Below are 13,409 nucleotides of genomic sequence, written 5' to 3'. Positions count from 1 at the left end.
TAAGTTATTCAATATCATTGCACTATATTTTTATCATCTGTAAAACGTACATCAAACCACCCACTTGCTAGCATTGCTGTGTAGATTGATTGAGTGAAGAAATGTAACTCACTCAAAATGATGCCTAACGTGTACTGAGCCTTCAGGAAAAGTTGGCTAACCTCACTGGTGTATCCCCATTCTTTCATCCTAGACTGAGTGAGGCACATAATAGAAGGAAATTAATAAATATTTGGAATTGTAAACAAGTTTAGATTTTAGCAATTTCAACATTTATGTAGTTTTTCAAAGCGTGCAGAAAAATACTTAAAAGTAATAGAAGTAATGTCAGCAAAAATAACAGATGAGGGAACTTTAAAACAACTTTACAAAAGAGCAACAGAGAATATACATATATATATACACACACACATATATATACACACATAAATATACATATATACATGTAGATATGTATATGTGTGTATATATGTATATATGTGTGTATATATGTATATATGTGTGTATATATGTATATATGTGTGTATATGTATATGTGTGTATATATCATATATAATATATTTCATATATATCATATATATCATATATCATATATATCAAATATATCATATATATCATATATCATATATATCACATGTCATATATATCATATATGTGATATATGTGATATATATGATGGGATATATATCATATATATCATATATTGATGGGATATATATCATATATCATATACATGATGGGATATATATCACATATATCATATACATGATGGGATATATATCACATATATCATATATATGATGGGATATATATCACATATATCATATATATGATGGGATATATATCACATATATCATATATATGATGGGATATATATCACATATATCATATATATGATGGGATATATATCACATATATCATATATATGATGGGATATATATCACATATATCATACATATGATGGGATATATATCATATATATCATATATATGATGGGATATATATCATATATGATGGGATATATATCATATATATCATATATAATATATATAGATGGGATATATATCATATATATAATATATATGATGGGATATATATCATATATATCATATATGATGGGATATATATCATATATATCATATATAATATATATAGATGGGATATATATCATATATATCATATATATGATGGGATATATATCATATATATCATATATATGATGGGATATATATATGATGGGATATATATATAATATATAGGATTGGATATATATATCATATATGATATATATATGATGGGATATATATGATATATATATGATGGGATACATATGATATATATATGATGGGATATATATCTGATATATATATGATGGGATATATATATGATATATATATGATGGGATATATATATGATATATATAAGATGGGATATATATATGATGGGATATATATATCAATCATATATATATCATATATATCAATCATATATATATCATATGTCTCAAATACATCATATATCATATGTATCATATATCATCTATATCTATATATCATATATATATCTATATATCATATATCATATATATCATATATTATATATCACATATATCATATATCATATATATCATATATATCATACATCATATATATATCATATATATCATATATGATATATCATATATCATATCATATATATCATATCATATATATCATATATCATATCATATATATCATATATATCATATCATATATCATAGATGTCGTATATATGTCATATATATGATATATATATATGATGGGATTCTGCATTATGGATGTTGGCTGAATTCTGCCCAGTGTTTAGAGAACTGAGTTCCAATGCAAACTCCAACAATTTGTGCACTCTGTCTCTCAAAAACACACAGATTCTTTCACCTTGCCATCCAGCTGCTGCCAGGGGAATGGGGAAAGAGGGGTGTCAGTAACTGAAAACTGTTTTTCTTACCTTCTTCAGTGCCTCTTTCAGCAATATGAAGTTAATATCAGATATTATGATTCCTTCACATGATTTTCTGTTCTTTTGAATGTGCTTTTTTGGTAGGTAGTTGTTATTTTGGTGGTCCTGCAGGGAGGACAGTTGGTGGAGGCTGCTATTTAGCCAGGTTCCTCCAGTTCCTGGTTCCAGATAAAATTTCCTGATCAAAATTCAATAATTATAGATTATAACACTAACATATCTGAAAAATCCCATGTGTTTGGAAAGTATTAAACAATTTTCCAGATATTTGCATGAAAAAATAAACAACAATAGAACTTCATTGAGTAGAGCTGAATGATAATGAATATTCAACATTTTTCATATATAACTTAATATAGAATACAATACAAAGATATATCAATATCATTATATTATGAAAAGATTCAAGCCATAACTGAATGAGTTAAATGTATTTCTGAAGGTATTATAAAAATAACAAAGCAATAAATATAAAAAAGTAAATAATAAAAATCACAGCAGATATTAATAAAATAGAAAACAAAGTAAAACAGGAAGAATCAATAAAGCCAATAATTTTAATGCACAAAAAAGAATAATAACAAACTTCTGCTAAGATTGAGCAAGAAGAAAAATTAGAGGTACAGTATTAATCTAAAGTTGAACACAAACACAAAGACAGAAGAGTAAAAGTTATTAAAAGTGAAAAATAATACACTTAAAACTTACATGCAATAGACTAACATCTAGAAAAATATAACAAGGTATTAAAGAAATTAAGTGAGTTTAAAATATTTTTCAGGAAACAGGTCATCCCAATATTACACATTTTCTTTTACAAAGAGGAGATAAAGAGTGAATACAGGCAATTATGTTAAAGTTTAGCAATAATTATTAACAAAATTTTCTTAGTAAGAGGAGCTATTATATACTGTGCATGTTGAGATAACAGCTTTGGAAATAAAGATTAATATGTGTATAACAGAAGACTCAGAAATTCCACTCATAGATACAGTAAGACCTAGAGTAGAGCTTCTCTATCTGTGCATTTCTTACATTTGGGGGCACATAAGGCTTGGTTGTGGAGGCTTTCTTATGTATTGTGGAGTGTTTAACAGACTCCTTGATCTCTGCTCCATTGGTGCCAGAAGCATAGCAGCAACGTATCCCCAACCATAATTACCAAAATTGTCTCCAGACATTATGAAATGTCACTTTTGGGGGCAAAATTGCATTAGTAATACTCTTGCACATGCAGAATAGTGTTCACAGTAGCATCATTTGTAATAGTAATACATATGATTTTAATAAATCGTCAGTTGATTGATAGATATTGATAGATAGATATTAATATATATTATATATTGATATATACCTATATCTCTCATGAACATGAATAGATGAAAGTATGTCACAAAAACGTATGCAATATAATACTATTGATACACAGTTTAAAAGTACATCAGATATGCATATCTGCACAGTAAAACTATACCAACATACACGTTCATAATAAACACAAAATACTGAATAATAGTTAATCTTGACAGAGGGATGAGGGGAGAAGGATGTGATTGTGGAGAGGTACAAAGTGAGGGTTCAACAAATATAATTGAAAACTAAATTGAAAACAAATATAATTGAAAACTGGTGCTTATGACAGCATTTGTTTTACAATTCGTTAAACCTTAGCTTACATTTTGTATTTTCTTTTTTGTATGAAATATTATATAATTTAAGAAATACCTGAAGTCAGAAATGAAGAGTTGATATAGCAGAGAATTTAGTATGTATCTGATATACATTAGTCTAGAACAACTGTGTGCCAATGACCCCTTAGAATTTTTATTTTGATATACTATAGAATATAATAGTTGTATATGAAATATTAAAATATCTTTAAAATAAAGAGAAAAATGATGTCCTGTACCATTTTTTTAATTTATAATTTTTGTTTTTTTCCATAGGTTTTTGGGGAATGGATGATGTTTGGTTACATTAATAAGTTTTCAGTGGTGATTTCTGAGATTTTGGCACATTCATCATCTGAGCAGTACATATTGCACCCAATGCGTAGTCTTTTATCCCTCAACCCTTTTCCATCCTTTCTCCCAAGTCCTCAAAGTCCATTGTATCATTCTTATGCCTTTGCATCCTCATAGCTTAGTTCCTACTTGTGAGTGAGAACATACAATGTTCGGTTTTCCATTCCTGAGTTACGTCACTTAGAATAATGATCTGCAATTCCATCCAGGTTGCTGCAAATGCCATTATTTTTTTCCTTTATTTGTGACCGAGTAGTACTCCATGGCTATATCATGATTTTTAATAAATCATGTAGGAGTATAAGAATCTCATCATAAGTTAGTAAATTAAAATATGCTCTGCTTTTATTCATTTATTTGGTAAATATTTATTTTTTGAACACTTACTATGTGCCTGGCATTGTTTTAGGTACTTAGGATGCATAGGCGAAAAGCAGATATAGATCACTCTCCTAATGAACATTTATGTAAAAGAGACAGGCAACATACAATAGTTATCAAAAAATAACTGTTTTGTAGTTAAATATTACACGTCGTAATTTGGACAGCTTTAGGAATGTAGCAATTCATAGTAATTATACTATGCATATTTATAATACTTTATGGACTACAAAACACTGATATACATGTTATTTTTAAAGCCCATGACTGGTGATACATACAAGTGAAGTTCTGATTATTATCCCCATATTTTATAGGCAAGGACACTTGAGTCTTACAGTTTGTCACTTGCATTGATGTTGTTAGGCTTTGTGTCCCCACCCAAATCTCATTTTGAATTGTAATCCCCATAATTCCTATGTGTCGAGGGAGAGACCTGGTGGGAGGTGATTGGATAATGGGGGCAGTGTCCCCCATGCTGTTATCATGATAGTGAGTGAGTTCTCAGGATATCTGATGGTCTGACAGTTCCTCCTTCACATACTCAGTCTCTCACCTGCCGCCATGTAAGACATGCCTCTTCCCCTTCCTTCATGATTGTGAGTTTCCTGAGGCCACCCCAGCCATGTGGAACTGTGAGTCAATTAAATCACTATTCTTTATAAATTACAGTCTTGGGCAGTTCTTTATAGCAGTGTGAGAATGGACTAATAAATGCACAAAAATCAGTTAGTGGTATACAGCCCAACCTAGAATCATTTTTATATGAAAATGGTTACAGTTATTCTCTAATACAAAAAAAAGAGAGAAACAAACCAGAGTTTCTCTTTCTCAGACTTCCAGTTCATTATGCATAAAGACATCCTTGGACAATCTTAGGCCATTTTGATACACATAATTTATCAAAAGAGGACTTTTTCATTTAAAAGTCGCTGAATTTTATATTTTATTTTTTAGGATGTCATCTTTAGAAATCTTGACATAAAAGTCATCAGCAGTTTGAGGGAGACGGTTTTGCAACAGCAGTTTCCACTGACATATTTTTGGATCAATACAAATTAACTCAAAAAACAGATAACACGTTCTGTCACTGTGTGCTTGTCAATTAATAGTACTCTTGAGAGTTAGATTATTTCAGTATTCATGGGGAGAATTAATGACAGAATGGCCTTGTTACCCATTTGAAAGTAAAAGTTAGTTTTCCAGTCTCATTCTAATAAATCTGTGTTGGTATTTTCCATGGACATTCTCGTGAGCTCCAAATAGGATATTAAAGTGATGGAAAACGTTTTGAAACCACCAGTAGTAATTACACATATAAAGTTATAATATCATCATTGGTTATTCTAGAGAGAGTACATTTTACATGTGAAAATAATACAGACCCATCACAAAAGGAATACCACCTTCTGAGATCAATATTCTCTAGTATCCAAAGCAAATTTTAAAGGTAACTTTTGTTTGGAAAAGATGATGATATTTCCTGTGTAATAATAAATAAGGCTCAAAACTCAAGTCTGTCATTTATTACTTATAAGTGAAGATATTAGATCTAGTTTTCAATCTTTGACCATTCAAACAGTCATACAACTGACCGTAATTTACATTTCCAATTTCGTTTTTAACTGTTCATTTGTTTGAAACTTTACCCCCAGCAAACTGATCAAATTACTGTCTTCTGACATGATTTGTACCTTTATACCTCTATGTCTTTTTGTCAGAACACTCCTGTCTGGCATAACCTTATCACTTCCTCCCCAATTCATGCCCCTACTGTCACTCTGACTCTACCATTTCCACCTGATAAAAGCCTGAAACTTCTCAAAGGTGTTACTGCCATATCATTCCTGGACACAAGGTGTGGATTTTTCATTTGGCACAAGTCCAAACCATCTACTGTTAGTGTCTTTCCAATATAAACTGGAAGAGAATTCTATACACCTCACTAAGCATCATAGGTCTGGGGTCATTTGTTCTTGGATAAGGCAATACTGTAACCTTCTAACTTGTACTTCCTTAACCAGTAATATTAAACCATTATCCCATAACCCACCCTACTTTTGTCTGTAATTCTTTTCACAATTTTTCGAGTTAATATGTAGGCTATCTCTAATTATGTAATCATTCAGTACATGGAGAAGAGATGCAAGTGCCAAGATGTCTAGAACAGCCCAGAAAACTAGAGTGCTGATTACTAGAAGATAGTTAGAGGTGAGGTGCTCATGGGCAGACAGCAAATATTTCTTAACTAAGGGCTTTAAAGTTGCAGTGGTACACACATTTATCTCATCTTTCCTAATAATGGAAGGGATTATGGTAGTGTGTTATGTGGGAGTCTGAAAGTGAGAAAAGATAGTGAAATGTAGAAAAAATAATTTCTTGGAACTTTATAAATCTTGGTCAATAAGCTACATGATTGAATAATCCTAAGTTGTTGCCTGCTTTATCTTTCTTGTGGCAGCTTCATGATGACAATTTTGTTCCAAAAACAGCGTCATGAGAATAATAAAGTCTCCCAGGTTAAAGCAAACCTCAAGGGTATTTGACTGCTTTGAAGTTTTTTAAGGGCTCCAAAACACTGCAGCTGCTCAAAAAGATATCCTGACACTGGCAACCTATTGCTTTGTAGTCACTTGGTTACACATCTTGTTTCTCTTCTTACATTGTCAATTTTGGGTGAACTTTGATGTAGAATGAAATTTCTGATTTCACCAACCTGATTCCTGAGACTTATTTCCATAATCATGGACTTAGTGTGTACAGAGACTAGATAGCATAAATTATGGGTTTTGTTAATCCAATTTTAGTAATAGATTTCTCTTACAGAAAAGGACTATGTAAAAATCCTCTATCAAGTCTAGTGATGGTTTTTTTCATTGTCAGCAAGGACTCTTGGAAGCATAGCAGTAGCCTGTCCTTGGCTCTGCTCTTCAAGGTAATATCTAGTTTCTGTGACCCTGTTCTTGCCTCAGTTAAAGACCACTTTATAATTTGAAGACCTATTAATTTGAAGTTTGAACATTTTAAGTTAAATAATATTAGTAAAAAACCACACTGAGAAAACTGCCATTGCAGTTTTATACCTAATATTCTATCTTCCAGACATTTTGAATTTGACAAAGAGGGAATCCCTGTTTTTGGTGGGATCTGGATCAGGGCATTCCTCTCAAAGCTTCTCCTGACTTCATAGCAGAAGTCCAGCAGATGATTGCTAATCTAGTTACAATTGCTCTGTCTCAGAACTCCGCATAGTTAGAAGAACTGAAAGGATGCCCTAGAAGTCTTTGCATATCTTGTGATAACCCCTCCCTTCACTGTCAACATTCATTTGATCATTTAGCTGATGAGCATCAAAACAAATGACTTTATGCCCATTAGCTTGGTTTACAATAACTATCACAAGAGGACCGAGACTGCTTGGGATTCTAACCTACCTATGCCTCTGGGGCTGAGGGGAAGCCTCCAACCTACATTTCTCTTCATTCCTCACTTTATTTTTTCCTACATGTCACGGAGTGATACACTACTTTTTTTTTTTTTTTTTTTTTTAAGACATTGTCTTGCTGTGTCGCTAGGCTGGAGTGCAGTGGCACGATCTCGGTTCACTGTAACCTCCGCCTCCTGGGCTCAAGTGATTCTCCTGCCTCAGCCTCCCGAGTCCCTGGGACTACAGGTGCACACCACTACGCCCAGCTAATTTTTGTATTTTTAGTAGAGACGGGGTTTCACCATGTTGGCCAGGAGAGTCTCAATCTCTTGACCTCATGATCTGCCCGCCTCGGCCTCCCAAAGTGCTGGGATTACAGGTGTGAGCCACTACGCCCAGCCACACACACACTACATATTTCACCAAGCTATTTGCTTATCTTTTCCTGTGGGCGGCAAGCCACTCAGGTGCTGAGGCAAGAGACCGAGGACACGAGCTGTTCCAGTATAATAAAATATAAAACAAGAATAGTTATGCCAGATATAGATCTTAGATATGATTATATATGAATATCATTAATCATTAGTAGTACTTATTCTTTATTCCAATATTATAATAACCCTCGCTCTATAATCATAACCTAGGAAAAACCAGGCCATGCCGAGATAGGAGCTGAGAGGACATAGTGAGGAGTGACCAGAAGACAAGAATGCGAGCCTTCTGTTATGCCCAGACAGGGCCACCAGAGGGCTCATTGGTCTAGCGGTAACGCCAGCGTCTGGGAAGACGCCCGTTGCCAGGCGGACCGTGGTCTAGCGGTAGCCTCAGTGTCAAGAAAAAACACCGGCTACTTAGCAGACCGGGAAAGGGAGTCTCCCGGTCCCTTTCCCTGGGGGAGTTTAGAGAAGACTCTGCTCCTCCACCTCTTGTGGAGGGCCTGACATCAGTCAGGCCCACCCGCAGTTATCTGGAGGCCTAACCGTCTCCCTGTGATGCTGTGCTTCAGTGGTCACGCTCTTAGTCCGCCTTCATGTTCCATCCGGTACACCTGGCTCTGCCCTCCAGATAGCAGTAGCAAATTAGTAAAAGTACGAAAAGTCTCTAATAATGGTGTAAGTTGTTTCTCTTTGTCTCCTCTCTCTCTCTGCCTCGGCTGCCAGGGAGGGAAGGGCCCCCTGTCCAGTGGACACGTGACCCACGTGACCTTACCTATCATTGGAGATGACTCACACTCTTTACCCTTCCCCTTTTGCTTTGTATCCAATAAATAACAGCACAGCCAGACATTCGGGGCCACTACCGGTCTCCGCGACTTGGTGGTAGTGGTCCCCCAGGCCCAGCTGCCTTTTCTTTTATCTCTTTGTCTTGTGTCTTTATTTCTACACCCTCTCGTCTCCGCACATGGGGAGAGACCCACCAACCCTGTGGGGCTGGTCCCTACATTTTCCCACTAGAAGGAAGGCAAGGTTTTTGTCTACTTTGTTTACTACTGAATTCTCAGAGCCTAAAATAGTAGGTGTTCAATAAATTATTGTGAAATTAATGGATGACTGTCTCTTCATAATAAGGTAAGCATAAAGGCATGAGTTCTCTGGAGGAAGGGACTCTCTCAGTCTTCTCACAGCCTCATGTCTATAGCATCTAGCATTGATTGGACTTGCACAAGTGGTAGCTTGGCAATTTGAGTCTAATTATTGTCGTCGACATTTTTATCCTGTATTTCTCACGTTACTTACCACTGCGTTGCTTATTTATAGTATATATTTAATGCTTTTTTTGTTGAGTAACAGATAAACACTTGTTTCCTAAATTCATTTACCATGGCCTAGTTGGGGTTTATTCTAGTACATAGGTAATTCCAAGAGTTTTAGGCAACACACCTGCTCTACAGTACTTACTCTACATGAAGTTGTTCAATGGATATATTTATAGTGCTTATCTCTACTCCTGGCACACATACTGTGAATGACATAAAATAGATGTGTTGTCAATATTTGATGCTGAACTGAAGGTCAGGATAAATAATGGCTCCTTTGTTCTTCAGGCCCTTTCTGTGAAATCCAGATCAAGTCCTCTCTCTTTTCTCCATCCAGTAAATCCACTGTCAGGTTTAGAACATTGTTCACTATTCTTTGTGAGCATTGCCAGCTTTTATTTACATGCTGGTATCCTCCTGCACTCGAAGTTCTCCATGAAGTACTCCAGTTTAGGAGGCAGTCAACTGTGCATTCACAAATAGTACCAACAAAAGAGAGAAGCGTACAATAAGAACTTTAAAATATCACATTTGAAACTTGTTCATTCGTCTCACAGAGACAGGAACCTTACCTTTTGGGGACTTACAGCACAATTCACCAGTGGCTCTATTCACCAATATTTGAGAAAAAAAAATGCTGGTTTTCCTTTCTCTTCACAAAGAGTTAGTTTCTTCTTTAGAACCCCAATCTTATTATACAAAAGCATTTAAAGGAGTTAATTGGATTTCCCTGTTACATGTATGTGGTATTTAATAGAGAGAACATCATTTTGGAATATCCTGCCATAATTACATCAGAAAAATTGCATTGTGTGAAGAAAAATAAGCTTTGAGCTGAGTTCCAGTTGCCAGATGATCATTTCTTGTTACTTCCTTAGTAATATGCAGCAATTATTTTCACTATTTTCCCAAACCATTATTCTTTACATTTATCTGTTCTTTTTTCTAAACATGAAAACATTTATGTACAAAAGGAAAAATAGGGCTATTACAGTCTATTTTCTCTGGCTGTCATACTACATTTTTAATTTTTCTCAAAGGACTATATTTTGCCTTAACATACTCTAATATGACCTTTACCTCTTTTTCATCAGAGTTTTGCTTACACAGAACAAATTCAAAAAATTTTCATTCTTTCTCTGTATGGGCATCACTTTATGCCAAATCATTGGATTCTATCAATATTTTCTCAGGGCATTTATTAATTCATCCAATAAAAATCTACTGAGTACCAACTATGTTGTAGGTACAATGCTAGGAGAATTTTTTAAAGATACTGGGTGGGGGGACATTCCCATTAAGAAGCTTTTAGTTTAATAGAGAATATCAATGTTTTAGAAATAAATGTGTTAAATTAGTGTAGACAGAGAGTAGAGTTACAAAGGTCAAAAGATTACCTTTATCTGGAATGAGCATAAATTAATGATAAAGCTAATTAATAAATGCTAGGTAAGTTGTCCCAGAAATAGAGAGGTAGGTGGAGCCTCTGGTGCAAGAAAAGGAGTGGTGAGAGTTATGGCTGGAGATGTTAGCATAAAGGACTTTGTGTAACACAACAAAAACTTTGAACTTTATTGCCCAGAAAAATGGATTGATGAGTCTGAAAATTTTACCAATCTGAAAAATATGTTTGAAAATAAGAAGGCATAAAATACCTAGGAATACAGCTAACCATATAGGTGAAAGGTCTCTACAATGAGAACTACAACACACCGTTCAAAGAAATCAGAGATGACACAAATAAATGGAAAAACATCCATGCTCATTGATAGAAGAATCAATATTACTAAAATGACCATACTGCCCAAAGTAATTTATAGATTCAATTCTATTCCTATCAAACCACCGATGACATTCTTCACAGAACTAGAAAAAATATTTTAAAATTCATATGGAACCAAAAAAGAGCCTGAATAGCCAAGGCAACCCTAAGCAAAAACAGAAACAAAGCTGCAGGCATCATGCTACTCACCTTCAAACTATACTACAGGGCTACAGTAACCAAAACAAGATGGTACTTGTACAAAGCCAGAAACATAGTTCAACTAAGGAAACAAAATAGAGAGCTTGAAAATAAGACCACACACTTAAAACCGTCTGATCTTCAGAAAAGCTGACAAAAATGAGCAATAGGGAAAGAAACCGCTATCCAATAAATGGTGCTAGGACAATTGGCTAGCCATGGGAAGAAGATTGAAACTGAATCCCTTCCTTACACCATATACAAAAATCAACTCAAGAGAGATCAAAGATTTCAATGTAAAACCCCAAACTGTAAAAAACCCTGGAAGACAATCTAGGCAATACCATTCTGGACATATGAATGGGCAAAGAGTTCATGACAAAGACACCAAAAGCAATTGCAACAAAAGAAAAAATCGACAAATGGGATCTAATTAAACCAAAGGGCTTCTGCACAGCAAAATAAAGTATCAATAGAATAAACAGACAACCTACAGAATGGGAGAAAATGTTTGCAAACTATACATCTGACAAAGGTCTACATGTGGCCAATAAGCATATGAAAAAAATCTATATCATTGATCATTAGAGAAACGCAAATAAAAACCACAGTGAGATACCATCTGACACCAATCAAAATGACTATCATTAAAAAGTAAAAAATAAACAAATAAATAAATAAATAACAGATGCTGCGAGGTTGTGGAGAAAAGAGAGAGCTTATATGTTGTTGGTGAGAATATAAATTAGTTCAACCAGTATGGAAAGCAGTGTGGTAGTTCCTCAAGGAGCTAAACACAGAATTACCATTCTACCCAGCAATCCCATTACTAGGTGTATACCCAAAGGAGTATAAATCATTCCATCCTAAATACACATGCCACCCCTATGTTCATTGCAGCACTATTCACAATAGAAAAGACTTGGAATCAACCTAAATGCACATCAATGATAGACTGGATAAAGAAAAAGTTCATATACACTATGGAATTCTATGCGGCCATAAAATAAAGGAATGAGATGATGTCTTTTGCAGAACATGGATGGAACTAGAGGCCCTTATCTATAGCAAAGCAATGCAGGAACAGAAAAATAAATACTACATATTCTCACTTATAGGTGGAAGCTAAATGATGAGAACACATGGGCACATAGAGGGGAACAACATACACTGGGGCCTGTCGGAGGGTGGAGGGTGGGAGAAGGGAGAAGGTCAGGAGAAATAACTATTGGGTACCAGGCTTCATACCTACCTGAGGAAATAAACTGTCCAACAAACTCTCATGACATGCATTCACCCATATAACAAACCTGCATGTGTACCCTTGAACCTAAAATAAAAGTTGAAAAAAAGAAAATAAGAAAGCTCATTCTGATGGCAAGGAGATAAAGCAAGACTAGAGGAAGTGAGAGTGTGCCTCTTGTAATAGTTCATACAACAAATGATATCGATGTAAATAATTTTTATTTTGTTTTCTGTTTCTAACTCATCATCACAACTATTTCACGGTTTAGAAGCAATAGCTGAGATCTGCAGGAAGGAGCAGAGATGGTCAGTAATGGTGGGGGAGTCTTGATTTGCATAGAACATCTCCAAATGGAGCAATTTAGCCCTCAATGCCATTGTTTCTCATGCCTCATATAGCCAATGTTGTGACTGAGGGTTTTCCTAAAGCGTTTCTTGAAGAAGTCCTGTGCATCTTATAGCTCTGGCTTAAAAGTCTAGGTGTTAGATCACCAGGTCAAGCCCACTTATATGACTGATTTCCGGCTTTACTAACATGGTTTTTTTTGGGTTTTTTTTTTTTTTTTTTTTTTTGCTTTTGACTTTCTAACTCCAAGAGGGAAATGCTTCAGTGAG

The sequence above is a fragment of the Pongo abelii genome, chromosome X (assembly GCF_028885655.2).
Source record: "Pongo abelii isolate AG06213 chromosome X, NHGRI_mPonAbe1-v2.0_pri, whole genome shotgun sequence".
In the NCBI taxonomy this organism is placed as follows: Eukaryota; Metazoa; Chordata; class Mammalia; order Primates; family Hominidae; genus Pongo; species Pongo abelii.
This window is presented reverse-complemented; position numbering follows the sequence as displayed.